The sequence below is a fragment of the Leptosomus discolor genome, chromosome 7, assembly GCF_034619465.1.
Source record: "Leptosomus discolor isolate bLepDis1 chromosome 7, bLepDis1.hap2, whole genome shotgun sequence".
Lineage (NCBI taxonomy): Eukaryota > Metazoa > Chordata > Aves > Leptosomiformes > Leptosomidae > Leptosomus > Leptosomus discolor.
Window position 1 is genome coordinate 5,534,084 of NC_141397.1, and position 27,789 is coordinate 5,561,872.

Below are 27,789 nucleotides of genomic sequence, written 5' to 3' on the forward strand. Positions count from 1 at the left end.
ATTCACAGTTCTTTCTGAAAAGTAGGCTGATTAGATGCAAATGGCAAAGGTAGCAATAAGTTTTCATGTTTTTCTTGAAGATATTTACTGTATCTTGCTATTCTTTTGTGCTTTGAAAAGCTTTTGGGGTACAATCATATATAATCCTTATCCAAAACCAGGGATGCATTTTGCACTGTTGTGCACTAGCTGCATCTGTCACATTTGTCAGGTGTGCTGTGTTACTGTGCAAATTAGACAATCAATTTCCTAAAGAATCAGGTTTTTTTTTTTTCCTGAATCGGCCAGTAATTTCCAGCTTCTTTCTGTTTAAGTGTGATCACTGATAGGTGGTCTGTATTGAATACCAGCACTTTTCACAGAACACAAATTACTATATTACCAGCAGATATCTACTAGGAATTAACCGTACCATTCTTGACTGCAAACATATAAAATCAAACCAGCAAAGTTTCACAGAAAATTGGTATTTACAGTTCAAATAAAAAGAAGCCTGCAGACCTCTAAATCCAGATTAGCACTTTGTCTTAGTTGTGTGATGGTAAAAAAATAATTATCAGATGATGCACAAGAATTTCAATGAGATTTAACATCACGCATCTTAAATTGTCAAGTCCTTCGTGCTCAAGGAATCCCTGAACCTGCCGTGGTTTCTACAGATACAAAATCCTTCTATGCATTTTTTTTTTTCCATGAACTCTTCTAGTCTTTCTTAAGTCTTTGTGAACTTTTGTTTTTACAGAATCTTGTGAGAAGTTCCAAGGCCAAAACCATATTTTATCGTCAACCACATCCTTTCACCTATTTTTTTTTTTTTTTTCCTTTTTTTTCCTTGGTTTTGCATTCACCCCATGACACATTAGCTGCAGTTGACGGAAAGCAGTCAGGTACTTTTTCATTTGTCTTCCCATGCAAGCAGTGCATTACACGCTGCATCAATGAAGCAGAGGTCCATCGTGGAACCTGGCAACGCAAACATGTATAAACTGCATAACCAGATATTTCTCGTTGCCACATGAGCTCACACATGTTCCTCAGCTGTGGGTTCGCTGTAACTCGAGAGGTTTGTAAAGTGACTTTTAAAGCTGAAAAGTTTTAAATTTGATGGGAGAAAAAAAAAAATCAATTCTTTTTAAAATACTACCAATTACTTTGACGCTTTTTCTTTTTTAATTTACAGTAATACTCATATTTTGCACCTCTGAAGACTAGAGAACATTTCCCAGTAGACAAATACGCTATTAAAATGTTACCATCTCCAGCTGATTTATTCTCATTTCTGTTAGTTTTTATGTCCTGTCACTAAACCCAAGCACATGGTTCAGTCTGTACATCTACGCACCCGCAGCAGACTGGGTAAAGACGGTTAAGGGTGTATTCAGAGGGTCTCAGTATTTCAATATTCTGTTTACTAGAGCGGTTTTAAGAAGCAAACCTAATATGTAAGATAAAGGCTGAACTTTATTCCTGTCTAAATTTATTAATTCTCCTGTCTTTGCTGAACATGCTGCAGCTGACAGCGATAGCACACAGCAGCTCTGCAGGACTAACGGGTGAATTTAATTTTCATTTTTATTTTTTTAAACACAACACTGAGATGTGTGTAGGGCAATCCTTTTAAAGATCTGGAAGTATGAATCAAAAAGATGCCAATTCATGAATGCAATGACATTTTAATACTTCAGAGTATTCCCTCTTGAACAGCTCAAGAGAAGATCAACATATCTATAAATAAATAAAATAATGTTGTTGGACAGATGAGGCAGAACTCACTGGTATTCAGTAAGAAAGGAGACTAAGGATTAGACAAGAAAAATCATGAACAACCATGACACAAAATAACGTAGGCAAATTAGTACATAAATTACTCATTATTAGTTCCCTTGGAGATAAAAATGAATTAGGACAGAACAGTTTGGCTCACGTCAAAATAAAAAAAAAAATGTTGCATTTTTTAAGAAAAGGGATCAAAATGTTTCTTTTGCAAGACTCTATAAAAATATTTGAATTCGAATTAATATTTTTCAAGGATTTTGCTTTTTCATTTATAATACTGGCAAAACAAACCCGTAGTGCCAAACAACTTCAAGAGACATCAACGCACCCGTAAGTGCTAGCAATTTGTGACCCCACCTCTATTCCTGTATTTTTGATAAGCAAAACCAAACTCAAAAGACTTCAGAAGAAAGTCTAGAGGCAACAAAAAGGATGAGTGATGATCTGGGTTATCACTATGGGGAGAAATGCTAATTCATTTTTTAATGTGTTTCCTACGACACATATTGTATGCTATATTCTCCAATATACAGCATGTTTGTGCATGTGTGTTACTATATACCTTCAACAAATATAGGTCTATTTTATGTTTTTATATATATATGTGTGTGTGAACACATAGATATTCATTCCATTTCTAAGTTTATGTCCGTGCTCTCTTATTTTCTCCATTTGTCTCTAAAAAAAGTGGGCAGAAGTGGAATTTCATGACAGATAACATTCTTTGGTATTCAGTTCAGTAGGGAGTAAACAGCCATGAATGACCTTCTTGTCTTTACCTTTGATTTTGAAAATGTTTCTTGATGCTTTAATAAATGGTTCACCACACTTCAACTGAAGGGGAAGAAGATGTCAGTGACTTGATGGATGTTTTTTGCTATAACTAGGAGTAGAAAGAAGACATTTAGCACCATGTATTCTCATGATTTCTTTTCTAATCCTCCTGAATATGTACAACTGAATTGCTAGAATATATTGCTAAGAATATTGTTAAATCTTTCTGTTTGAAATCTCTCAGATTAAATTTTATGAAAAGACACTTTCCCTGAAAAGTTTATAATGAAGAAATTCTGAAAAGATTTTGCTCCTATATCTTTACTGGAATTTGCTCTTAGTCTTGGATACAATAATGTCTCAAAGTTTTGTGACAATGTTGAGAGTACACCTTATGATGAGACATTCAAATAACTTCACAGCGTCAACAACAGCAAGAAAACAGTTACTGACAAGAGCTTTCTAGAAAGAACTGCCATTAAAGTTGTATGCATGAAATTAAAGAAACCAATCTTGTTTATAATAATGGCATAAGCTAATGGCTACAAGACACATACATTTTCAGAGTGGGAAAGAGGGGCTTTGGTTTGCTGTGCAAGGACCCTCTGGTAGTTGGAGGCATTTCCTTTAATTTTTAATCCACTGTTGATTCCCATATCCTTTTGCAACTAGCACATCCTAATAGGGGATGACAGTCACATAAGTCACTTGGGGCCAGCTCCAATAAAAGACTAATGCCTTAAATGAGATACCACTACACCAAATCATATTCAACAATCCCTCACAGAGACATTTATGCAACATTTTTCCTTTTTTGAACTGAAACTACATTTGCTGTTATGTCTTTTGGCATCTGTATATTTGAAATTTCTTATCCTTCTATAAGGTAACTCAGGAATTCCCAGGAAAAAAAAAAACCAAAACAGGACTTCTATGAAAGTTATGTATTACTAGAATAAAAGATTGAGCCTTACAGTATTGTCAAACCAGTATTAACACGCAAAGACAAAAAGGCCTGCCAGAATGGCCAACCACACAAGTGAAAATCGACCGTTATTTCTTACCAAAAGTCTTTGTAGAGGTGCTTTCCATCCTCTTTGTACCTTGTTTAGTCAGTTCTAGCTGTGCAAGTCAAGTGCAAACAGACAACGACCAAACCACGACGACACAATGGCTACACACAGCTCCCACAAAGAACCATCACATGCACATAGTGCCCACGGTGCTCTTTGACATCTGCATTCTGTCCTCAGCTCACACAGCCCGTTACAAGTCTGCAACCCAGTCCAAACACACGATTTAAGCTGTTCTAATAGAGTCTAGTGGTTTCAAAGAAGGCCTCATTTCCAGAGGTAAAATATCCAAACTTACCCATTTTTACGACTATATTGCCAAAGTAAGATGGGCACATAGCTACAGGCACTGCAGTTCTGCCCTCACCCTTTGGCATTCAGGAATACTGCTTCTTCACCACCCTTTTTGTTCTGCCGCGTGTGGAAAGCGAAGGCAGTGTCTTAGAATGCCCTTCTGTGCTCTCCACTTTCTCTTTCAACTCATCTCACAAGCACTATGATTTTATTATTCATTTCCTGGTGGACTATAAACATTGTCTTTCTCTTGGAATTTTTTCATACTTTTTTCTTTTTCTTCTTGTTTCCTTTGCTGGCCTGTTCTACAGCTCCCCACCCGTACGTATTTATCTCCTAATTGTGGATAGCCTGAAAATTATTTTTGAAAGTGGCTCCTTTTGGATAAAAGTTGTTGTGGTTCCCCTCGCTCCCCGGATATCCATTTTCCACTGACCTTGCCCTCTTTTCTGTCCTTCCCAGCTAGGTTTACTAAAGTTCAGCCAACCCTTCCGTTGCATTCATAGATTATTTTTAAATCATCACCTTGCAGGAGATTATCACGTCAGTTCTCAGATGAGCGGTCTCAGTACAGGCAAATTCTTTAATTCTTCTATTCTACCTTTTCAGTTTGAAAATCTGTTTCAATCTTTCCAGCATGGACATAAACAGTGTACTTTTAGATTACAGAAATATTTTCCAAATTCTCCCACATTAACACAGAAATTTGTGTCCAATATGCAGGTTGTCCTAACCATTAGAGTGTCAAAACCATTATCATTCATTTTTTATTTGGTAAATTAATTTGCTAACCTGAAGTTCTGAATTTCCAATCTATAAAACAAACGGTGGCATAGAGTTTTAGAGATAAAATAGGTAGGGAAAAATACCATTTGGTCTCCAAAAAATTCTATTTTCCACTTTGATCAGGAAAGCAAAAGGCATAAGACCTTTGTCTCCACAGCCCCACTATAACTTTAGTTCAATGGGATTCCAAGGAATATGGGAAGACTTATTAATCCCCCAAGGCCTGTAAACTGGCTATTTTTCCCTTCTTCAGCCTCTCTCATAGGCGGGGTTCTTCATTTTTCTTAAATCCTCTTAAGAGCTGAGACAGTGGAATTTTAGGCTTCAGACTTAATAAAGGAATTCTTCTCCCTTGGGTATGCAGCACTGGGCAGAGGTATAAGAAAGTTCAAAACTAAACTTAACAGAATCATCTCACATCTTTTTTTATTATTATCCAGTTCAAGTGACTAGGGAACACTGACAGTTAAGTCAATGACGTGGCATCAATACAAAAATAAGCGTATTTCAGATATGAAGGTGTATACTAGCTCACCAATGAGATCTTAATTTAAAATGACAATTTGCTTCCATACTGCCAAAGTGTATTGAAAAGATTTATTTATACGCCTAATGAACCATAACGTAGAGAACTCTATAGGAGTACAGTACTCTGTGGAGCTTCTATGAGTTCTTCATCCCTATTCAATTTTTACTCTGCTGAATGGTAATTAATTCTGGTCATTTCCTTTGACAGGTTTCTGTTGGACAGCCAGGTGTAATCTAGAGAATACACAGAAAAGCTACAACATTGAGATTCATACCACTCTATATGTTAAACATTAAAGCAGAAAACATTAATTACCTGATTTATGATTTTAAAGGCAACAATATGGAGCGTGTTTTTTCCATGGACTTACGCCTAGATTGGACAGATTTGGACACATAAATGGCAGGGGCTTTATTAGGCAGATCCAAGGAAATGCAATGCTTTAAGAGCCTCAAGTGCAGTGGCTATCATTCTGTGCTTGAAGTTAGCTGTATGTGTAAAACTGCAAGCACAGTTAACTACCAAAGTAGAAAATTTCTTGGCTATCTGGTTAATACTTAATCATTGGCTACTAACTACCAGATTTTCAATATACAATTTTGCTTCCTTAACACGCCTAGTAGCTATATAAATTACCCCTCAAAGGAACTTGCAAAGAGTCTATTATGTCTTGCCGCAACATTTCACTCCAAAGAAGACTCGGTAAATGTACACAGCTGCATTATTTCCTCTTCAGAAAATCTGGTCTAATTTATATCATCATGGCCCAACCCCCTACTCAAAGCTTCCATCAGATGGCTCCATCAGGGCAGGAAGTTTGAATTTGTCTCAGTGGCGATGTAAAATTTTTCAGTCTAGGAACACTGATTTAACACCTCTGCTTGAGGCCACAATTCTTAGCATGAAAGGTCTGCGCCCCTGGGCTGTTATCTACGACTCTTTGCTGTCCTCCCAACATAAATTCAGCAATACGCTCCCCTCCTAGCTGCTAGTTTCCATTTCTAGCCTCGTACAGAGATTCACGGACTTCATTATAACAATACATTCTAATACTATTTGAATGATTCCCTGACAATTCCAAGGACAAGGCGTACTCTGTACCTGCTTTCAGGGCTTCTCCCTCTCAGCCGCAGTGAAGCGTCTGCTGCACGGCCCCAGGACAGGGCCCTCACAGAGGGCACAGATCCCTCTTACAAATTCTTAATGTACCTTTGGCTAAAAATTGTCTACGAAGCCATAACAGTGCCTATTAACATACAATTCAGCAATTCATTTTGAGTAGCTTTGTCAGTTTAGTGCTTTACTCCAGTCAACTTCTGCAGCTGAAATGAAGACCATGGTTTCAGTAAGGGAAGGACTACAAGCAAGCCTTAAACTGTCTGCTTTCTCGTGAGCTTATAACTTGTAACAGCCAAGAAAAGCTTACAGATGAGACACAATTGTGAGGTATGCTTGTAGCACACGGCCTAGGCCAGCAGCCATCTAAATGCTTCTTTTTGGCTAGCCCTCTAACACACTGGCTCTTTTCTTTCAGGAGCCCAGAAGGAAGCAGATCCTGAGAAAAGATTTAAGGGAGACACTAGTAAATAGTAAGTTACAAAATCAGTTCAATGAAAGAGAGGAGTCACCAGGTAGAATGAACACTTCAACAACCAGGAACAGGCTCAAGATCAACCTCCCTGACGAAATGGGAGGTGAGGGGAGACTAACACCAGGCAGTCAGGAGCATGGAGTAGGAGAGGGAGAATTTGTATGGAAGATCTGAAGATTAAGACAAGAATTTTGAACTCACTAGGATTGGAGTTGGTAGAAGTTTAAGAAAAGAGTGGGATGATCACAAGTTATCTAGCAGGTGTTATTATGTTGTAGTTTGTTCCCTTTGGGGGAAAACACATATTTCAGTATCTTTCTTTGAACTGGCTTGGCAACTGTGGTTTGTGGGACTGCATGATGAAGGGCACATCAAGCTAATGATAACAGTGTTTTTCTTCCTCTCACATTCTCCCTTTGACCTTCTGAAAAATAAGTCTATCAACACCTCAGGAAATTAATACTAATTCATATACACTTTCCAGCTGAAATCATCTGCCAAATATGTGTGATTACAAACACCCTCGGCTTAATACATTGCATTTGTAGGGGTAATTTTCATTATGACACATCTCAGTCCAGATTCACTAAAGCCAGTTAGACGGTCTGCCTAAAGATGGAGCAGATGAATATGCTTCACGAGGCAAGGAAGATTCCTGTTAGAAACGAGTAAGGCAGAAATGATCATTAAGCACTAATACAACCCCTAAAATAACAAGAAAAATATTTCCTTGGGTATTTACACTCCACTCCTCTGAAATGACTGGGAGTCATCCAGGACCAGCGAGGGACAGAACCTAGGCTCCGCTGACTTTAAGCACTATGCAGTCTCTAACTTTGGTGAAATTTAGATTTTGTCTGAATTTGGAAATAACAGAGGCTAGGGGAATTTCAGCTTTCAGAGTTCTTGTCAAGACTTGGCCCATTTAATCCTTTAATTGGATGTTGAACTTTCTAAGTATAAAACCAGAAACTGGACATGCTTCTCCTATAGAAAAACATGGGGAAAATAGTGTGTGTATAAAACTGATAAAAAAAATGGGGACTTAGCTTTAGAAAATACTTTTAAAGTATAGAAAAGTGTTCACAAAGAGTTTGTTCATTTTTTTTTAGTAGAAAACAGAATCCAGAAATACTTAGCTATATTATTTTATGCTAACACGGATGTTACAGCTGACAACATTTAATGAGTTTCCCAATACTTATTTCAAAGTAGTGCTTTACAGCTTGAAATGAATACCAGTGCTGGCAGGTGTCAAGACTCAATAGCAATTTACTTTCAGAGTAATGATGCAAATTACACACTTGAATTCTACAAAGAAAAGAACAGCAGTAAAATATGTAGTGACAGTACTATGAAGTTTGTAAGAACTGTGACGGATCAGCTTCCTGATATATCTGGTTTACCCAGCACAACAAAATCCTTGTGACTAGCACTCAAGACAGAGTGTACACTGCGTCTGAACTCTGTAATACCTTAAAAGCTCACTATGTTTCTTCCTATTTCCAGAGCCTAAATATTTTTCTCTGATTCAGCATTTCTCTACATTTTTTTTTACTAAATTGAATGCTGAACAGGAAATCTTCCAACCCCAGCACAAGCTCACTCCCAAAACGATACAACAGAAATCAGTAAAATAGATAATTCCCTTAGTTATTGTATAGCAATGCTGAGAGACAGTCAGAGTGTTAAAGAGAGTACAAAAGGTAGAAGAGTGTATCATTATTAACAGATTTTTTTTATATAAACCAAGAATTATTTGGATTTTTATTTGAAAAGTCATTATACAATACTTGCTGTGAAAAAGCAGCAAGTTATACAAAGCCATTTGAAATTTGTAAAAAGGTGCTACTAACCCTAAACAAAAACAGAAAACACAGACATAATAAAATTAAAATCCCATGGCAACTAGGGAAGATCAATAAGTGAATTCAGACATATAAAACCTTCTCCATAGACAGAATTTTCAGCATTTCAGACCACTAAGGTAACCGCCTCACGTAAAGGCTCAGGTTAGTGGAAAGGAAAATAGAGACTACAACCCAGCAAAGATTTAAAACACATGCTTAACTTCATGCACCTAAATATTCCCATTAACGTGAAGTTAAGCATGTGTGCATGTCTCTGTAGGATCATACTCAAGTGATACCCCTTTGATGAATGTTTCTTCCTGTGTTAGCAGGGAATGGTGTTTGATCAGGCCAGCATGGGGTTAAGCGCCCTTTATCTTTCACCTCTCCACTTAGAGGACCCTACTATGTTGGTGGGGGTGAGGATGAGGAGGAGAGAGGCAGCATCTAGCCATTGGTTGTTTTAAGAAGAGGAGCCTCTAACCGCAGCTGAAACCGAAGGCCTACATGGAGGATTTGTATCCTGTGGGTTCCTGGGCTGACTTGGGTTGCAGACAAATTCCTGACAGAAATGGTTTAGATCTCTTTTCCATAAATTATCTCTAGTGATTAATACAGAAGTAGCTCTGCCAATTGCCAGATTAATCTTGTGGGGCTAAGACTACACCAACCACTTTATTTTCCGCTCTCCTCCTACTATGATAAGAGGCCCATTTGAGTATATACCCGTGCAATTTTTTTTTTTTGCATTTTGAACCTTCATTGCAACGGCAGCGATTGCGAAATAGCTGCATAACATATCACACAGAACAACTGCGAGCCTAAGCTGAGCTCGAATTCTACATTCCTGCCTCGAAGTTTCTTCAGGCATGCTCACCACAGTAAACCGAGCACCGCTGTCTCCATGATGGGAGAAGCGTGCCACAACAGACAATGAAGCGGTGTGCAGAACAAAAATAAGAAGGCAGGGAGCTATATTTCCTTCGACAGTGTAACTTCCAATTGCTTAAAGCCATTTATAATGTAATTCTAGAGGCTCTTTACAAACACAGTAATCATACCTAATAAACGCATTACAATGTGGGCACTCTTGGATGCATTTTCCACTCAGTTTAACCAACACAGAGAAAGATTCTGTCATTTGCCTAAGCAGTCACTAATTTAGCAATAGGCAGCAATGGATCCTCCAAGTTCCTATTCTCATTTCAGAAGTAGTTAAAGAGGTTGGATTTTTTCCCCACCATTTTTATTGAAAATATGTTTTGTTACAGCTTTTCCGAACAGAACTTTGTAACTGCATATAACTACTGCACCCTGGACTGCCCTAGACAGACACGTAACTTGACTGTATATGCCACAAAGACGTAAGCACACATGCTTCCTAGAATGAAAAAGAATTCAAACATACGAAGTATATCAGGAGAGAATATAAAAGAGAATTTAGCAAAAGGAATCCACCCTAGATCTTTTGGTGAAGAAAACCAACTGAGGATTATTAATGGCCGCAAATATTCAGTGGCTGTGAAAAATGTTGTCAAAAGCTAAACTGATCCAGAACAGAAAGCTGAGAAGTTGTGTGAAAAAAAAAAAAAAAATTTCTCCCTCTTTTTCTTAAACACTGTTTTAATATTCCATATATTGCCCTAACAAAAAGTGGATTTGGATGTATTTAAGTAATGAATAGTATTAAAACTAACAACTGACTCATTATACATCACTTAAGCTGTAGCATCCCTGAAGTATGGTTTGTGATGGCTTTGCATACTCCTAACTTCACAGCTAACATCCCTTCCAGTTTTTGTTATCACCTCGTTATTCCCATTCTTCCTTCATGATGTTATGGTGACTAAAAAATATGTGACTAGAAAATAGTAGCCTTTCATACTTCAATCCCCGGACTTCCCCTGGGGGAGTGGATTACTGCATCATAATACTGGTATCTGTTAGTTAATGCTGTGGGCTTCACTCAACTTCAAAGCAAAGATATTAAAGGCTCGTTTTCCACTACAAGGCAGGTGTATTTTTATTAGCTCTTTTTCAAAATTGCTATGACTTCACTCGTGGATATCCCGCCAACAGCCATTATTGAAAGCTGGACTATAATTGCTAAGGAACATGCAATGTCTGAAGCACTAAACCAGTGTTACTGCAATCCTCCAACAATTGACTGAAACCAAGTGTTACATCATTAAAGCTGAATTACAACACACCCATGGCGTGTTTTCCATGTGTGCTATTTTAAACAATAGGAGAGAAAAACCTGGCTATAAATGCACAGATCCCCAATTTGTTCAAAAATCATGAACAATGAGGGCTGTCTGACAGGCTCTGTTGGCTCTATTTTAGTCAGAAATGTCACGCACCATAATTAAATGTCTGTTTGGCTTTTATTGGAGATGGAAATGCTAGCTTTAGTTATAAATTTAAACAACCTGTCACAAGGGGAGACTCCACATTTGTACAGTTCAGGAAAGTTTAGCAACTGTAATTGCTCCAGGAAAGACAAATAAACTAATGGAAACTCTTCTATGTCTTAATTGGCTTTGCATCGGAAAAAATTAAGCTAATGTGGTTATGGTACAGTATTCATCTGGTTTGGACTGAGTTCTTTGCTTTGGTAGATAAAGTTAGTACTTTCCAGTGCCGTTGGTTCATTCTCCTGCAGAAATTAACTGAAGACTACGGTGATCACAGCTTCTAGGTTAAGAGAAGATGCCATTGACGAGTGGCAACAAAATACCATCAGTCTTCCAGAAAAATGTTTAGCTCAATTCAGTGCAGTTTGCCCTGGTGTTGTCCAAGTGGAAATATTTTGCCGTCACACTGGTATGCAGAGGCTATTATAGTTTAAGCAAATCCTGCAATTTTTCTACTCGGCTTCAGAAATTTTACAGTGCCCAGATTCCAGTGGAAAATATTTGATCACTCATATGCTTGGACAGAAATTTGTCACCTGGAATAGAAATCAGGGTAAATCTGCCAGCATCTTTATGCAGACAGGCTCTGCAAATATATACTAGGCCAGATCTCTGCCAAATAACTTGTGTCTGGCCAATACCACCTTTCAAACAGTCTGTGAATACCAGTTGCCAATAAAGATTCATTATACCATGTATAGGTAAATATTATTTTAGCTTTTGCATCTACAGTTTTAAGCTTACACAGTAGCAATTCATTTGCTCTCCACATATTACCTGTCTGCAAGTTTCTGTGCAGTAGCCAATCACAATATTCACACTTCTCACTAGCACCTAAACAATATTCTTCTTTTCCTTAAAATAGATCGCTGTCAGATGCAAACGTTTCCAAGTTATGTTTTTCACTAACTCACAAAGTACGTACTATGGCTATTTTAAATAGTAATATCACATGCAAAACTTCACAGTAGATGTTATAATCATCTAAGTCTTTTCCTGCTTGCACCGCTTTTCAAGAAGCGAATCACTTCTCAGCTGGGTTCTATAATCTATTTAAATGTAAGTCATGTATAATGCCTTCTACTTCTGAAAATTTATTAAATTAATGCAAAAATTATTTTTTTGCATTAATTTAATGCAAAAATAATTATACTATCTCTATATTTCTCATAGTGAAACTTCAGAGCCATTCCCTCAGGCATGGTAGATCCCCCAGAATAGTCCCAAATCATGCACCGAGTTACAGTTGTTAAAAAAAATTCGAAGCATTTTAGAAGGGAGCATGTACCACTTTCACCATAAATGCCTGCCATACATCTTCGTTCCCTCTCGTTTAGAAAAAGCCACTAACTCGGATTATCTCACTTCAGAATGCTATTTACTTTTTTCAAAACTGCACCAAACTTGCCGTTATGAAACTTCCTAAGTGGTTTTTCTGCCGATTTAATTTGACGACTATTTTCACCTATTAGAACCACATAAGAACAATCCAGTGAATAGCTATTAACGTTTGATTCTTAGAAACATGCGACAGCAATGCCATTTAGCAATAGTATTTTTTTCCATAACATTTTCCCATTTCCCTGACAAATCAGAGTGCTTTCTCTTCACCTTCCTTCCCTTCTATTATATCCTTTCACCCAATTTCATCACTTCATTTTTCCTCACTTCCCCCGCCATAAAGTCTTCCAGTGTCCTTGTGTCTCACTAGCACTTCAGTTATTTGAAGCTCTCCCCTGAAATCTTTATTTTTGCTCATATATTGCTTCAGATTTTCTATGGGGTTTGCTCTTTCCTTCTTTCAGGAAATGTTTGTAAATACTAGGGTTTATTTTAGAGGGTCCTTTTTCATATGAAGAGAACTAATAAATGAAGTTTTGCCCAGGTTAAGGGCAAGTGTCTACACGTTCTTGTGTGCACCAGCCAGGACAGCTAATGGCACAGATTTAACTCCTTTTTAGCACCCTGATCTCTAATTCTTCAGGCTATTGCTTTGTCACAAACATCGTTTATTGTATTCTCAACACTACTTCAGTTTATTCCCACTTTCGCAGAAGACATTGGTGGTTGAACAACTGCTACGTCACAGATGAATCCTCAGTCAATTCTCTCCAACAACAGTAAAGTCTGTTCATATTAGTATTAGAGCACTCTATTGCAGCATGACCAGGGATCACATTGGGTCCACTTGCCAGAAAACTTCATTTTCATGTGCTCAAAAAACCAAAAAGTCTCACCTCATTTTTTCTTTTACTCAAAATATCTATTGCGTAGATCTTGTACCAATGACATTTATTTTATGTCATTATGTGGGGCTCAGTAGATACATTGATTTTATGCCATCATGTACAGCTCAGATACACCAAGTTTTCACGCAAGTTCTGTCTTTGTTCTGCTTTTGTACTCCTCTAGAAATTATTACCCCTGCACAAGTTCTGTCATCTCTGTGCAGATCCCGCTCTCCAAGTCTCATCCCTCTTCCCCTGGCAACTCAACTGCAGCCTTCCCAATATCACTGCGTGTCTGTCAGCTTAGGTTGAATACTTTAAATTATTTCTCTCCTCTGTTTCCAACTCTATTCTCCCTCCTTCCCCTATAACTCTAGATATCATCACCACTGTTTATATATCATCTTCGATTCCCACCTCTCCTGAGATTCCCCATACCCACACACGCAGATTCTTTCCTAACAACACACCTGAGATAATCAGTCTTATTCATTCATGCAACAAGGATTCTCATCCAGGCCCTCCTCTTGCCATATCTCCGAGATAGCAATTCTCTCTGCCAAAGCCTTTATACCTCGCTGATGTCCACTCAGAACACTACTGAAATAAACAGGGGTCTCGACCGTCCCTTTGGCTGTGTCATTCCTCTCTATGTACATTTCCTTTGGCTCCCTTTTCAAAAGTAAGCTAATTTTCAACATTTTAAGGATCTTTTCAGCATATCTCTCTCTTCCCTGTGCTAATTCTGTTGGCTCCTATTACCATAATGCTCAGTTTTCATAGAATTTTGTTCTGGGACTTGACAGTACCTCAAACAACTGTTAGAATACCTGGATGCCAACTAGTTTGACTTAGGGTTAATAAAGGAAATACTTGCTCTTAAGCAGAACACTGCAAACAGGGATTGTACTGATGAAGTATTTTGCTACTTGCAGTCAGCCCCTCATCACTGCATTAAAACACCAATGTGCTATTGTAGAGAGAATGGACAGCAAGGTGCTTCAGGACCTCCTTAGCACAGCAAAGGTCAAACCCACCCAAATCTTAACAATGACACCCCTGAAGCACTAAATAAACAGTCAAAAATCATTTTCCTCTCTAGATACTTTGAATCAGAAATAATATCAGTTTTCATATTTGGAAAGCATATTTTTTAAACCAGACTGGCCAGAAGAATATTTCAGAGTTCTTTTTCTTGGCATGCAATAACACCTGCAAGGTGAATATAATTATGTTAATAGAGGGATTTATTTACATTGATGACTCCACAGTTTTTCCTCAATTATCTTAACAGTGAGAGCAAAACAAAACAGGAAAGCAAGTCACTAAACTACCAAATTTCAACTAATAACAAGGCAATTCTTCTGTTCAGCAACATAGTTCAAAGCGCATATTCAACAAGAATCTTTCATTTTTTTAGCTCCCATTAAAATCAAAACAACAATGCGTTTCCTCCGTTTCACGTAACGCTAGGTGTTACTTTTAAGCTGAGCAGTATGAAAACGCTGGATGAGAACGAGCTCCAGAGAGCTGGCATTCCTTAAACATTACTGTACATGAACAGTTACACATGCATAATTATATAATTACACTTGATGGCAGCAATAGCACATACAGCAGACCATTAATAGCACGTAAAATCTGCAGAAATCTCATGAAGACAAATATCCTCCGAAAGTATGAAAAGGTGGCACTTGGTGCAGAATATATTTTAGTTTTACATTTCAGCATGACAATTACCATGAAAGAAAGGATCAAAGTCAAATGGCACAGCTGGCAGCTTGAGAATAATTTAAGAGGTGTACTGGCAATAGCTTTTTGGTTTCAGTAAGATGGACTGCATTAACCGTAATAGGGAAACGATGGTGGAGAAAAGTCATACACCATTCTTGCCTGGCATTAGTACAACACTAGCTGAACCTCCAGTTCTGATGACTTCATTCAAATTTCAAGGCAGAAAACCTCTGCTAATGAATACGAACAATAGCAATGTCTCCTCTGCAGTTCGGGACAAAACAATCCAGCATCACATTTAGGTTTAAATCACTGATTCAGGAACTCACGAGCACTGGGGAAATAAGATTAGCATATGCCTATAGTATATCCAGCCGCGGTTGCTCAGCCTTGTCCCCAAACTACAAAGAGATAATCTGTCTGCAAGGACATGACTAAATACTTTAGAAATCAGGGCAGCTGGGCTGGAAGGATGTAATATAAGCTATGCAGATAATGCTGTATAAACCCAAGGCTCCTCTCTCATTTCCCACTCTCCCTGTAAAGCTTGGATTTTACAGTATTGCAAGGGTGGGATCACAGAAGCAACTTCTTATCATTCAGTTCCTTCACAAAGGAAGTAATAAAAGGAGTTTGGGAGAATGTACAGATCCTCCCTACTCGCCATCCTTCCCCTGACTCTCTCCCAGATCATCGTGGGTACCCTTTGGACCAGCTGTGCCCTGCATGGACTGGAGAGGGTCTGTTGTGGCTGCCTTCCCCCCCATGCCGTTTCCTTCCACTCCACTTTTAACCTGGCTAATACTTGAATATGCACCAACAAAGAAGAACGTTGCACTTGATAACACACTTGACAGTCAGCAATTTCCAAGTCCTTCCCCCAAAGAAGACCGCACCTTGGCTGCGTTTACCATCAAACAGATCGACATTCAGCAGAAGACCTACTTATATTTCTTTTGAAAGGTATTAAGCATAGCTTCAGTTTCTTAGCGATCAAGCCAATACCACAGTGTCCTTTCAACTACCATTTTCCAAAGATGATTTGCATTCTAAAGAGTCCATCTAAGCCGACAGGCAAACATTTGTCCTCACACGAACAGGTCCGAAAAGCAGAACCTCTGCTGCCAAATGTATTATGGGTTCTCTGAAATGACTGGCATATATGCCCAAATATGCACAGCCTGACACATGCAGATTTTACAGTTGCAATATGCTTTTCAGTTGAGTTTAATAGTATGGATTATTACACATTATGAAGCAAAATAAAATCATGAAGCCCACGTTATTCGATCTCCACAAAGATCAAAATAAACCAGCAGAGGACGTGAAGTAGTTGGTTGGGCAGATTTTACGTGGACTGTCCAGGAAAAATGGACCAGTTTTGCTTGCATGCTGCTTTCACAGCTATTATTTTTGTTAGTTTTGCAATCTGATGCTTTTGATTTTTATTTGATGCTAATAAGTTCTGAAAGCCACAGAGTTTACAAAGCCAAAAAAAAAACCAAACCTGGATCCACTAAAGATCCTTTTTTCCCCTCTTTCTTAACTCTCCACTAGCCAGGACTGGAATTGTCAGGTCTATATCGCTGGAAGGAGCAGATTTGATTCACCTAGTAGATTGAGACTTTTTATAAGAACTTGGCAGAAATTAGTAAATACTTAGAAGGTGATAAAAAGTCCAGTAAGATACTCAAAAACATCAAGTTAAGATGGCATCAATTTATATAAGAATTAAGGCCATGAAACCGTATTTGTTCTATCACTGTTCTTAATCAGAGTAACACTGTATAAATTGACATTACAGTGGGAAATAAAGTTATATAGGAAAATGCCATGATATTAAATTTATTTCTTTTTTTTTTTTTTTTTTTTTTGATATAATTCATGGATAGCTGTACACCACACATACATGGAAACCAGAGACACTTCCCCTACCCTGCATAGATGAACCCAGCTCACCTTCAAGCCACAAAAGGTATTTTTGAAGACCTTCATGGAGCCTCTACTGAGAATTTACCACCCTAGAATTACCTATCTGTTTCAGGTGAGCTACCCTTCAGTAACATACAAGAGAAAAAAAAAGAAATCAGGGTGTGAAAAAGCTGATCTGAGTCTCAGGCACTAATATTGTACCAAGGACTGTGTTAAAACTAGACAGTGTTCGCTTCTTTTACTATCCAGTTTCCCTCTGCTAATGGAAAGCTTCTTACTTCAACAGCAAGATCCTCATATAGCCACTCAGACAAAACACTCCCTAATCTCTCTCTGCTCTTGGGAGTATCAATTTATTCCTTGAAACATGTCATTTCAAGATTAGCGAACTTACAGCAAGCTGAAGACTTTTGATTTCATTTTAAATGGAGAAGTTTGAATGAGACGTTTTTGTTTCAGGCAATACTTTCTTCTGGCATTGGACTGGTCTTATTTCACAATAGGTGGGGGTCGGGAGGGAACCAACTGTACAGTGAAATAAAAGTATTAGCCCAAGTAGAATGAAACATCCTAATTACCCACCTACAACCTCCCACTTGTTTGTGTTTGTCTTGCATTTTGCAACAGAACTGAAAAGATTTCCAGTTTTCATGGATCTCAATTTATTTTGTAGGTTTTACTTTATTTTTATTTGGTTAGCGAACCAGAAAATAAAGTGTTCCTATAGCTCTCTCTTACTTACCAAAACAGGGCAGGGCACACTGAGCAATGGCGTTTGAGACTCCAGCAGACCCGTGAGTCTTTACTGACCAAATCAAACATTCAGCACAGGGACAGGACAAAACATGTTCACTACCGTGTAGCTACAGATGGAGGGCCGTAAGAAGGTATGAACAATTCTGCCTGGGGCATATAGATTTGATCAGGAATCTTGGCCTAGGATACAAATACACAATTGCTAAAACTGGTTAAAATTGTTCTTTTTGGAAATTCTCCATGAGTAATAGTTCTGTTTTTCTTTTTATTTTTCATGTTTTAAAATTAATTCCTTTATGCAAGTCCTCATATTAATCTTCATTTCCTTTTAGTATCTTTTCCTTTTTCACACATAGAAAGAAAAAAAAAAAAAAAAGCAAAAGTAATAGAAGTGAAGTGAAGGAGAAAGGAAGAGAGGGAGAAAGGGAAGTTAAAAATCGGATCCTTTTATTTAGAAGTCTCAAATTTTTCAGTGCTCTTAAAAATATAAACACATAAAAACATATGCTTTTTTTTTTCTGGTCAGCCAAAGGCACATTATAGAATTCTATCCAGAGGACATGGCAAATTCTAGCCAGTTGTACCCTAATTTTTAAACTTTATAAAGCTCTTCTCAGTTGTTGATATCTTGGTGACACACTTTCAGGACCAATTTACAAGTCTGAATGTTGAATTCCTGCTTTCTACACATTTTATGGTCTGGGGATGTATTTTAATAAGCCTTAGATAACCCCAGAAGCTAACTATCGTCCATACATGTAGTAGGGAGGATATATTTGGAATGGACTCAGTCTATGCCAACACCTTCACTAAAAGCAAAGACGGCCACCAAGACATCAGAATTAGACTCCTGAAAGCATCCTGTACTGTGCTAGAATGTACTGAGCTGAAGACAACAGAGAACTTAAAAAAAATATGTATACATAAAAAAAAATTTTCTAAACAAGGCAACTGTCTAATAGGCTTCACTTGAAAGTCAAGAATTTAACAATGGCTCTATTCACTGCTTACCTAGTGCACAGAAGTGGGGTAGGCCCTTTTCTGTATGCACAAAGGCAAGTTCCTGCCCTAAGATGTTATAATTAACTAGATTGTCAGCAGACAAAGGGAAGTGGAGATAGGTATGGAGACATGTAGCTATAAACCAATGCAGTTAATGGCCAGATTCTCCTTAACAGTCTGCTTAACCAGCACTTAACTGTTTCCTAATATCTGACCGTTCTTTGTAGCCAACTTACATGAAACCAACAAGAAGAGAAATAAATATATTATGAGATTTATAGTCATATGCCGATGTGTAATGAATTCAGGTAATAGCTAAGGACAAAATACAGCATCCTTTTCTCCATAAAATCTAAAATGTTCAAACTAAAACCAGGCATTTTTGACTGTATATTAGTTTCCAATCGGCACGATAAACAACCTATTCCAGGCATTTCGTGGGCTCCATATGAAGATAAACCAAACAAATTTTGTCAGGACAGATGTGATCGCTCCCAGACTCCATAGGGGGTTGCTGCATTATTTTGACTTAGATTCAAGTGATAACTAGAGCTTTACACGTACTTTTTTTCCCATAACACCTATTTCCAACTTTTAAACATACAAAGTGTTTTGTGTGTTCTGCATTTGGGAATCAGTTGTTAAACATAGCATTTGCTAATCTTCTTTCATCAGGCAATTTTTATTTGGCATTGGCAGGAGAAGGATATTTTAAAACATTCTCTTTGCCTTGCGTAATACCCAAATATAAAAATAAATACAGCATTGTTGCCTTCTCTGTATTCCCTGACTCTAAGCATCACAGAAAACAGAACTTGTACAAAGGAATGTTATAACAAGGCAGTAATAAAAAAAAATAAATCACAGCGCAGATAATGGCTTGATTTTGTCTTACTGATCTATCGCCCACTTTAGACAAGAGGCACTGGCTGGTTAGAATTTAGCATGCAACTGCCCAGATGTCATGGACTAGTTTTCAGTCTCTGTGGTTATTTCAGGTGTTGCCAGTAGAAAAACAGAGGCTCGACTTTTACTGCGCTTTCCTTTCTTTGCTGTTCCTAAGAAGATTCTGAAAAAAATAGACAGATTTTTTTTTTTTTTTTCCCCGAATACAATGTATTATAGAATATTTTGAGTTAATTTCTGCTTTCCTAAATACAGGTATTGGGTTGGTTTTCCAATGGCCTATGTTACAGCTCAATTCTGTGGGTCCTACACAGACATTCTGTTCCAGAAACGCTAAGTTTTCACAGCTGCCATGTTCTGCTCACTGTTACAGAAGTGGGAAGGGACATTGACAGGAAGAAGAATCTTGTACCTCCATTTCCCTTGCAAGATGTAGAAGTCGAGTAACCCCGGACTGTAGGCCTTTTCTAAATTTGGGTTTTCTCCGTTTAAATCTTGTGAGCGACAAAAACATCCAAAATGCTTTAAATACTAAGCTGGTTCTTTGTGGTCACCTTGTATCTGCCAAACCCAGATTTCTTCCACATCAGAAATAGCTGGCTTAATTAAAGCTGTCATCTCCTAAAAGCTAATTCAATCCCTCTGCCTGTCATGTTGAGGATAAAATTCAAACTAACCCATCTGCTTGCTTCGTCTTGGGAACGCACAGCTCTCCTCTCTTTAAGATCAGGACAATTTCCACCTGCCAGTTGCAACAGTTTTGGTGGCAGCCTACCTGATTTTGGAAAGAAGTCTACAGATTTTGGTGATCAGGTTGCCCTAATAAACCCTTGAGCTTGATAAGCCAAAGACAGCTTGGCCACAGAGCCCACGCAAGCAGCGGCCGAGCACGGCGGGGCTGGAAGGCTCCCCGCTCCGGGGTGCTCAGCGCGGCTGGGGGACAGAGCCTGATGGATACAGCAGGTAAATTCTGCTTCTCCCCATGCCATGTGTGTGGAAGGGAAACCTCAGCCAGTAAGTCTTTCATTCAGGATGCAGCAATCACTCATCTCACCCTTGCCTTCGACTCAGAGATGACGATGTGCTTCACGCTAGACCTTTACACTGACTTTGAACGTAGAATGCACAAGGGTGTAGACCGATCAGTAAGGACGGGCTCTCTCAAGCATAGGAATCACGAGTCTGCTCCAACTGCCTTTGCATCTCTCCTAGAGAATCCAAACGGCGCGGGGTCTGCCTGTACGCCTGCCTCTCGCTCCAGCGTACCCCAGCACTGCTTGTGTTGTGATGTAGAAGTGCCTCTGTGCTCACGCAGATGACTAATGCTGCAAACAAGGCATTCTCTCTTTACTAAAAGTGCTGAAGCTATTTAAAGTGAGGGAAAAAACATAAATTAAAAATTACTCTACACAGTAGTGTTCCTAACAGTACTGCCCCTGCAGAAGAAATCCAGGTATGAAATAAATATATGCATTTGCACATTGACAAAAAAACCCAGGCAGTTAATATTCTGGTACTGGAACTGCCATTACACAGACAGAAACATCCACCCATGTGGAATATCTCAGTTGTCACCAGCGATTAATATCAGTGAAGCAATTCGCTGGTATGGAGATTTCTATTATTATCCATGTGTTATTATGATGTAGAAAAGAATGCAGTTTAATGGGGTTTGTAGCATTACTGGCTTTTAGAAAAATTATGCTTTGACTTATGAACCAAACCAAGCTGCAATGCAAATTAGTAACGTGTGTAAAATGGCACAATTTCGTTTTTACACAGACATCCTCAGTTGTATAACTGAACATCAATAATTTCATTTGGCATGGCTGTTATCTTTAAAATGCAAACTTTGCACACAGATACAAGCCAATTGCTGACTGCTTCGGGCTAAGAAGGGCCAGAAAATAAACTTTACAATTATCAATGTGAGTGCTGACAGAGCAAAACACAAAATTTCAGACAGTATACGTGCATATGTATTTTCTGTCTTCAGAGTACCACCTTTGCTTCATCTTTGACTGCATGCTTCTGATTTCTATTAAGTATGACTACCTCCTTGTCTTGTCAAGCAATTAAAGTGACAAAAGTAATAGCAGATGCCTCTTTCATAGTTAAAACTACAGCAAGCAGACCATACCTTGCATTTTTATTACAACCACTCTATACAGCCTAATAATTGCAAGGTAATTGAAAAGATCCTGATAATAAACCACCAGTTGACTTTTTTTCAGACAAAATAAATATATAACCCAATTCAGGCTTCACTTTATCGACACATTAGATGGTTTCCAACTTGTCTTGATTTTTGTTTTATTTTATGATTGTAAATAAACCCTGGAAAATTCCTTCCCCCATTTTACCACCTGAAACTGCAGCTGTTGGCTGACACTATCAAAGCCTCGCAATTCCGAACTCACGTGCAAATCTCATCAAGTGCAGACACTTCTAATTGATTCCAGAAGTTTTTCTTTTGCTAAGATCAGCAGGCAGAAGAAGAATAATGAGCAGCTTTTAAGCAGAGGGGGGAGGGTGTTGAGCTCGGGGAGTGGAGATTTTAAAAGCTCCAGCTTGGCCGCTCTGCCAGAAATGCGGAGCAATTTTACGGTCAATTGGCCAGAGCATCTGGAACTATACATCATAGTCTTTAGTTGATGGTGGTGAAGCCGACTCTCAAACTGGCTAAGTCTAAAATCAGTAATGACTCTGCTGTCACACCTAAGTGGAAACTAACTTAATCTACTGCCAGATTTTACTGTGACTTTTTCTAAGGGACATTATTCCCCTTTGGGCAGTTGTCAAGAGTATTAAAAGTCCAGTCCCTGGGATACACTGCGGACTTTTCTGAATGAAGCCAACATAGAAAATACAGATTACAACCCGTGTTTGTTTAATTCCATGTGTGTTGACAAGGCTTTTTATCATAAGGCAGTAGAATTTCCTTCCATCCCCAGCTTCATTTCGAAAATACATTTCAAATACACCAGCCAATCTAGTTAGGGCACAGAGACTGCATAAATGCTGAGGTCGTAAATCACAGCACAGGGCACGGAGCTTTCACCTTAATGGAAACCAAATATGGGATACGCTGCTCTTTGAAATGTGGCACAGATGATCATAACGAGGGACCAAGGAAAAATGCCACAGAGCAGAAAACTATCGTTGATGTGGAAATAAGTTCTTATGAGTAAATGTTTGTTTAAAGTCAGTACTCATAAGTCAGTATTCCAACGCTGGTAAATTACACCGAGAAACAAGTGTGGTAACAGCAAGTCTTTGTACGATGAAAGGAGAAGTAAGTAGTGCGGTAATATATCACGTTAAGAGGGACTGCTGTGGAACATAGAATACAGTGCAAATCAGTTCTTTAATAAAGAGATATTATACATTTTATCCAGACAAATTAGCCAACACACTCTTAAGAAGTACCAGAATTGCATCAAAGATCAGAGAAGCAGTCCGTTTGGTATAGAGTACTGTCTCCAAAAGTGTTTGGAACAGCTGCATCTACCAAGTTTAGATATACTCTGGAGGACTAAACAAACAATTTGACCATAACGAAGTTCATTTCTGCCTTCACTAGTTAAGGGCTGAATTATACCCTGCAGCACAGTATTTTATCTATCTTCCAAAACTGGTAACCTTTCTAACGCACCACATGCCCACATAAAACAGAGAAGTAGTTATTCATTTAAAATATCACACATATACACAATCTCTCTTTTTCTCTCTTTTCCCCAGTGAAAGTTGTCCTAAATTTTTGTCCTTTCTACCTGTGAATTAATACCTGCGTGCTAATGCCTTCATAGCCAGGCAGCCCAGCAAGTTGCAGCACCAGAGGACTCTGGGTGAAGAGATTTACTCTCAGATACAACGCCTTAGCTGAAATAAAGGTAAAAGATAAACAAGCACATCAAGACAGACATCTGTATTTCCTCCTCCAGCTTCCTCACTCCCAGTCCCTTAAATTAAGAGACTTTCTCAGTACTGAGTTGCAGCCACTATGAGAGTTGGTGAAAAAATTTAAGACAAGCGTTCCAACAACACGTCAATGGCTCTCATTTCTACTTGCTCCTCATTAGTACTACTGTCAAATAACAGCCAGCGCTTGACCAAAATCAGCTCATGGAACATGCTGGCCGATGCCAAACCAGAGCAGTTGGATGGAAAGACTTTGAAGAGGCGCACCATCATCACAGAGTTATTTTTACATATCGTGCCTGCTGAACTGTCACATAATTGAACACACAAGCAATGTTTTCTGCTGCCTCCAGGTGGTTAGGAGACTCCAGGCCCAGTCTGACAGAAAATGCTTTGGCTTTAGTAATACACATGACCATCACATTACACAGGCATGAAGTAATCAGCCTAAAGAAAACTAACTAGTATAGGATGTGGCAGCACAGATCCTCAAGCTCCTCAGTTGACTTTCTACAACCAGGCAAATATATCTCTGCTCCTATCATCAAGGTTTTCAGTGACCACCACCCAGGAATCAATTCTCTTAAGACCTAAAAATTTCCTCAAACAGCTCCACTTTTTTTTTTTTTTTCTTTTCATGTAAAAAAAACCTAAACCAAACCACAAAACAAAAAAACCCGGTTCTTTCACCTAACCATCCATATGAAATACATACAGCACAAGGAACAGAAAATGCAAACTGAGAAATGGGCATTGTTCCACCTCCCATAAGAAAAAAAAGGTCACTTTTAAAAAATATGTTAACTTCAAATTATTGTCTTGTTTGGAGAAGGAAAGAACACCAGGAGTATATCTTGGAAGGACTTCAAATACAACAGCAGGGAGAACAGTATCTTTAAATTATCAGAAAAATAACATTATTTTTCATACAGAACCAAGGTTGGTAACACACAATCTCAAAGTATCAATAGATCCAATGCTGTACTTACTAGACTGTGGACACACAGTTAACAAGCACATTAAGACTGCAGCTTTAGTAAAAGCAGAAGTCCTTCTTACACACCTCCAGCTCTGTTTTACTTCCACCTCCCCTGAGCCTCAGCTCTAGGAATCTTTCTTGCTCCACTGCAAGTTGCATCACTTATCTGAAGAAAAATCCGTGGCTGCATCAGTCAGACCAGCTGGCTAAACCAATTAGGTGGGGGATAGTGTGGGTAAGAGGCTAGAGCCACGGGGCAAGACTGCTCCTTCTGCTGGAATTGCGATCGTCAGCTGCTTTTTTAACACCCACCTGAGCTAATTTAATGGCAAAATGGGAGAGGCTCGCTCCTTGTTTCCTCTGCTCTCTCCTCTTACTGCTCCACAAGTTTTCTCTCGCTTCCCCTGTATTTTCCTTCTAGTTTTCACTCAGGCGGCCTTCCTCCCATTCAGTAGTTCAGATAATTGTCAGACCTTCTTATGAGCCAAATGCAAACATTCGCAGTTTAAATCACCATTTTTTTTGCTAGTTAGAGTACCCTGCAAATAGCACTGCGAGGATTATTTACTTCTGAAATCTTATCTGCTGGTTCTAAAATATTCGTGAGAAATATGAACATATGAAACACAGTCACAGAAAAAAAACACGTACAGACAGGAGTCACGTATTTTTTCACTAACGATTCAACATACTGTTGGCAAAATCAGTCTCGCGCTTATCTGCTGCAACGTGCACCATTAACTTAAGAATGCTGGGACACTATTTGTTAAATACTAGACATGCTGAGTAGTGCCATCATGACTCTTGCAGTTCATTTTTCATTATCCCTAAGTAAGTGCCCTGAAAAGCATAATTAATAGAACAAAAAACCTAAGTCAACAGAAATTCTTTGATATGATGTCATGCATTCATGCCTATTGCTTATAAATACTGGATTACTAAAGAATTGTTTATGGCAACATATAAGGATGACGATGTAAGGAGCACATTATTTAAGTATATTACAGATAATGAGTATTAGAAGTGTAACATTAAAAAGATCTAAGTCAACTAAATCTAGGTGTATGTTAAAGATGGAATATTTACATGAAGCAAACAAAAAGATTAAAGAAATGTTTTAATTTACACCTCTCAAAAGTTGTAAGTGGATTTGAAAGTGAAACAGAGCAAAGGAAGTTGAAAAGCAAGCGGATAAAAATTACTAGGATATATGAAGCCAACATTTAAAAAATTGCTTATGAGAGAGATCTATGTTTACGGGCCTCACAAGTTATCTACACTATTATATGAAGGACAGATAACCTGTTTGAATGTTGAACAGAAACAATTTTAGGTCAAATTTTAGACCTAATTTCTGAGAAAACCTTTTATTTAGCTAGTTAGTTGTTATGCTTTCCGGTATTGATGGTTCAAAATGATCAGGTCAATACTGAACTAAAACATGAATATTTGCAGACTTTTCGACGCGAATTGACAAATCTCTGGCAGTTTCACTTTGCTTGGAATTTTTTAGTCATAAATCCCATTAGAACAATGTTATCCCCCATAAGAACATTCCTACCATAAATCCAGAAATTGTATAATGCTTTGAGAGCAGAACTGGATCATTTATATCAAAATGGGGGACCCTTAAAAGTTCATCACAAATATTCACACCAGATACAAGAAGAAATTTTTTACAATGAGGGTGAGACACTGGCACTGGCACAGGCTGCCCAGAGAGGTGGTAGAAGTCCCATCCCTGGAAACATTCAAGGTCAGGTTGGACGGGGCTCTGAGCAGCCTGATCCAGCTAAAGATGTCCCTGCTCACTGTAGGGGGGTTGGACCAGATGGCCTTTAAAAGTCCCTTCCAGCCCAAATTATTCTGTGATTCTATGATCATGAAAGCTATCTATATCACAAACGTGTTGCTTTATGATAAAATGTAAGTCTCTAGTGTTGACGTATTGGCATTGCTCTGAAGCATTACCTGTTCTGGTCTCACTGGGAGCAAATGATTTGTGAGACACATATCCTTTCCGTATTTTCAAAGAAAAAAATATGAGCAAGGTACCCCTGTTTCTTGTTAAAAATGGAATACCTAGTCAGTGCCAAATGAGGGACTAAAAAAAGAGTAACAGAGAAGTATAATATAAAGGATAAAAGGAAAAACATATAGACAGAAGAAAGGATAGGAACGTACAGTAGGGAAGAACTCGACATGGCAATAAAGTTAAAATTTTAGAGACAGATACATGTAAGGAACATTTTCATTTTCTCCTTCATGAAAGAATTGGAAGCTGTAGAGTTCCCTACAAACAATAGAAATAAAAATGTGGTAATTTTATTTCTGTTTGTTTCTCAATAAGAGCTACTTTTATATATGCATACACACAGCAATTGCCTCAGCACGGTAAGTACATGAATGATACTTTTTTTTTAATTGAGAGTATATATTTTGACATATAATTCTCCCCAACTTCAGTTACAATACCCAAATAATTCAAGTCTGAAAGCTATATCTCAAGGGCTAAAGAATTAATTGCCAAATTTTAGAATTCTTTGCTTCAAGCTAATCTAGTGTAGTAGGCTACTCAGTAAATAATAAAAACATTTTCAAAACGATATTTAAGCAAGTAAAATATTTAAAATAGCTGCTGAGTTCTGGCAGACACTTATCAAAGGAATTCAAGAACTCTTTGATTTATATACCAAAGCTTTGACAATTTAACAATATGGGTGAAAAAATCAAAACGTTTCTTGATTAGTGGCATTTATGAAGCTTTAAATATTGTCTAATAGTTATTGTTTCCTATCCCAGGTAAAAAGACAAAAGAAAAAAAAAAAAACAACCCCACAGTACCATATTGCCTGATCTCTTAGAAATGCAGGAGCATCAGTACCACTGCCAGAAACCTCCAATTAGGAAAGTTGCTCTAAATTTTGCAGATGTTTCAAGCCAAAGGAACCATTGGGAACTTGGTTTAAGTCTCAGTCCCTACTGTTTTATTTCTTTTTTTCTGGTTTTAAGCCAAAAGGTATCTTTCTGATAACAGTTCTACTAGTCTAGCAACCTGTTCATAACCCTGCTGATAACTGTCTCTGCTGGTAACCAGCACTAGATAGCTTGGAATGTTATCCAGATCAGAATCACATTAATGATTCAGTGTTATTTAATTCAGATAATATTAAAAGAGTTATTATAAAATACCAACTGCACTGGCAAAGAAAAAGTTAGGCTAAAAAGCAAATGTCACCAA

General features: G+C 38.2%; 1 protein-coding gene across 1 annotated transcript in view; it reads right to left on the reverse strand.

Moving 5' to 3' along the window:
• AGMO (alkylglycerol monooxygenase) overlaps positions 1–27,789 on the reverse strand; it is a 193,593-nt gene that overhangs the window by 51,273 nt on the left and 114,531 nt on the right. The window lies entirely within an intron of this gene.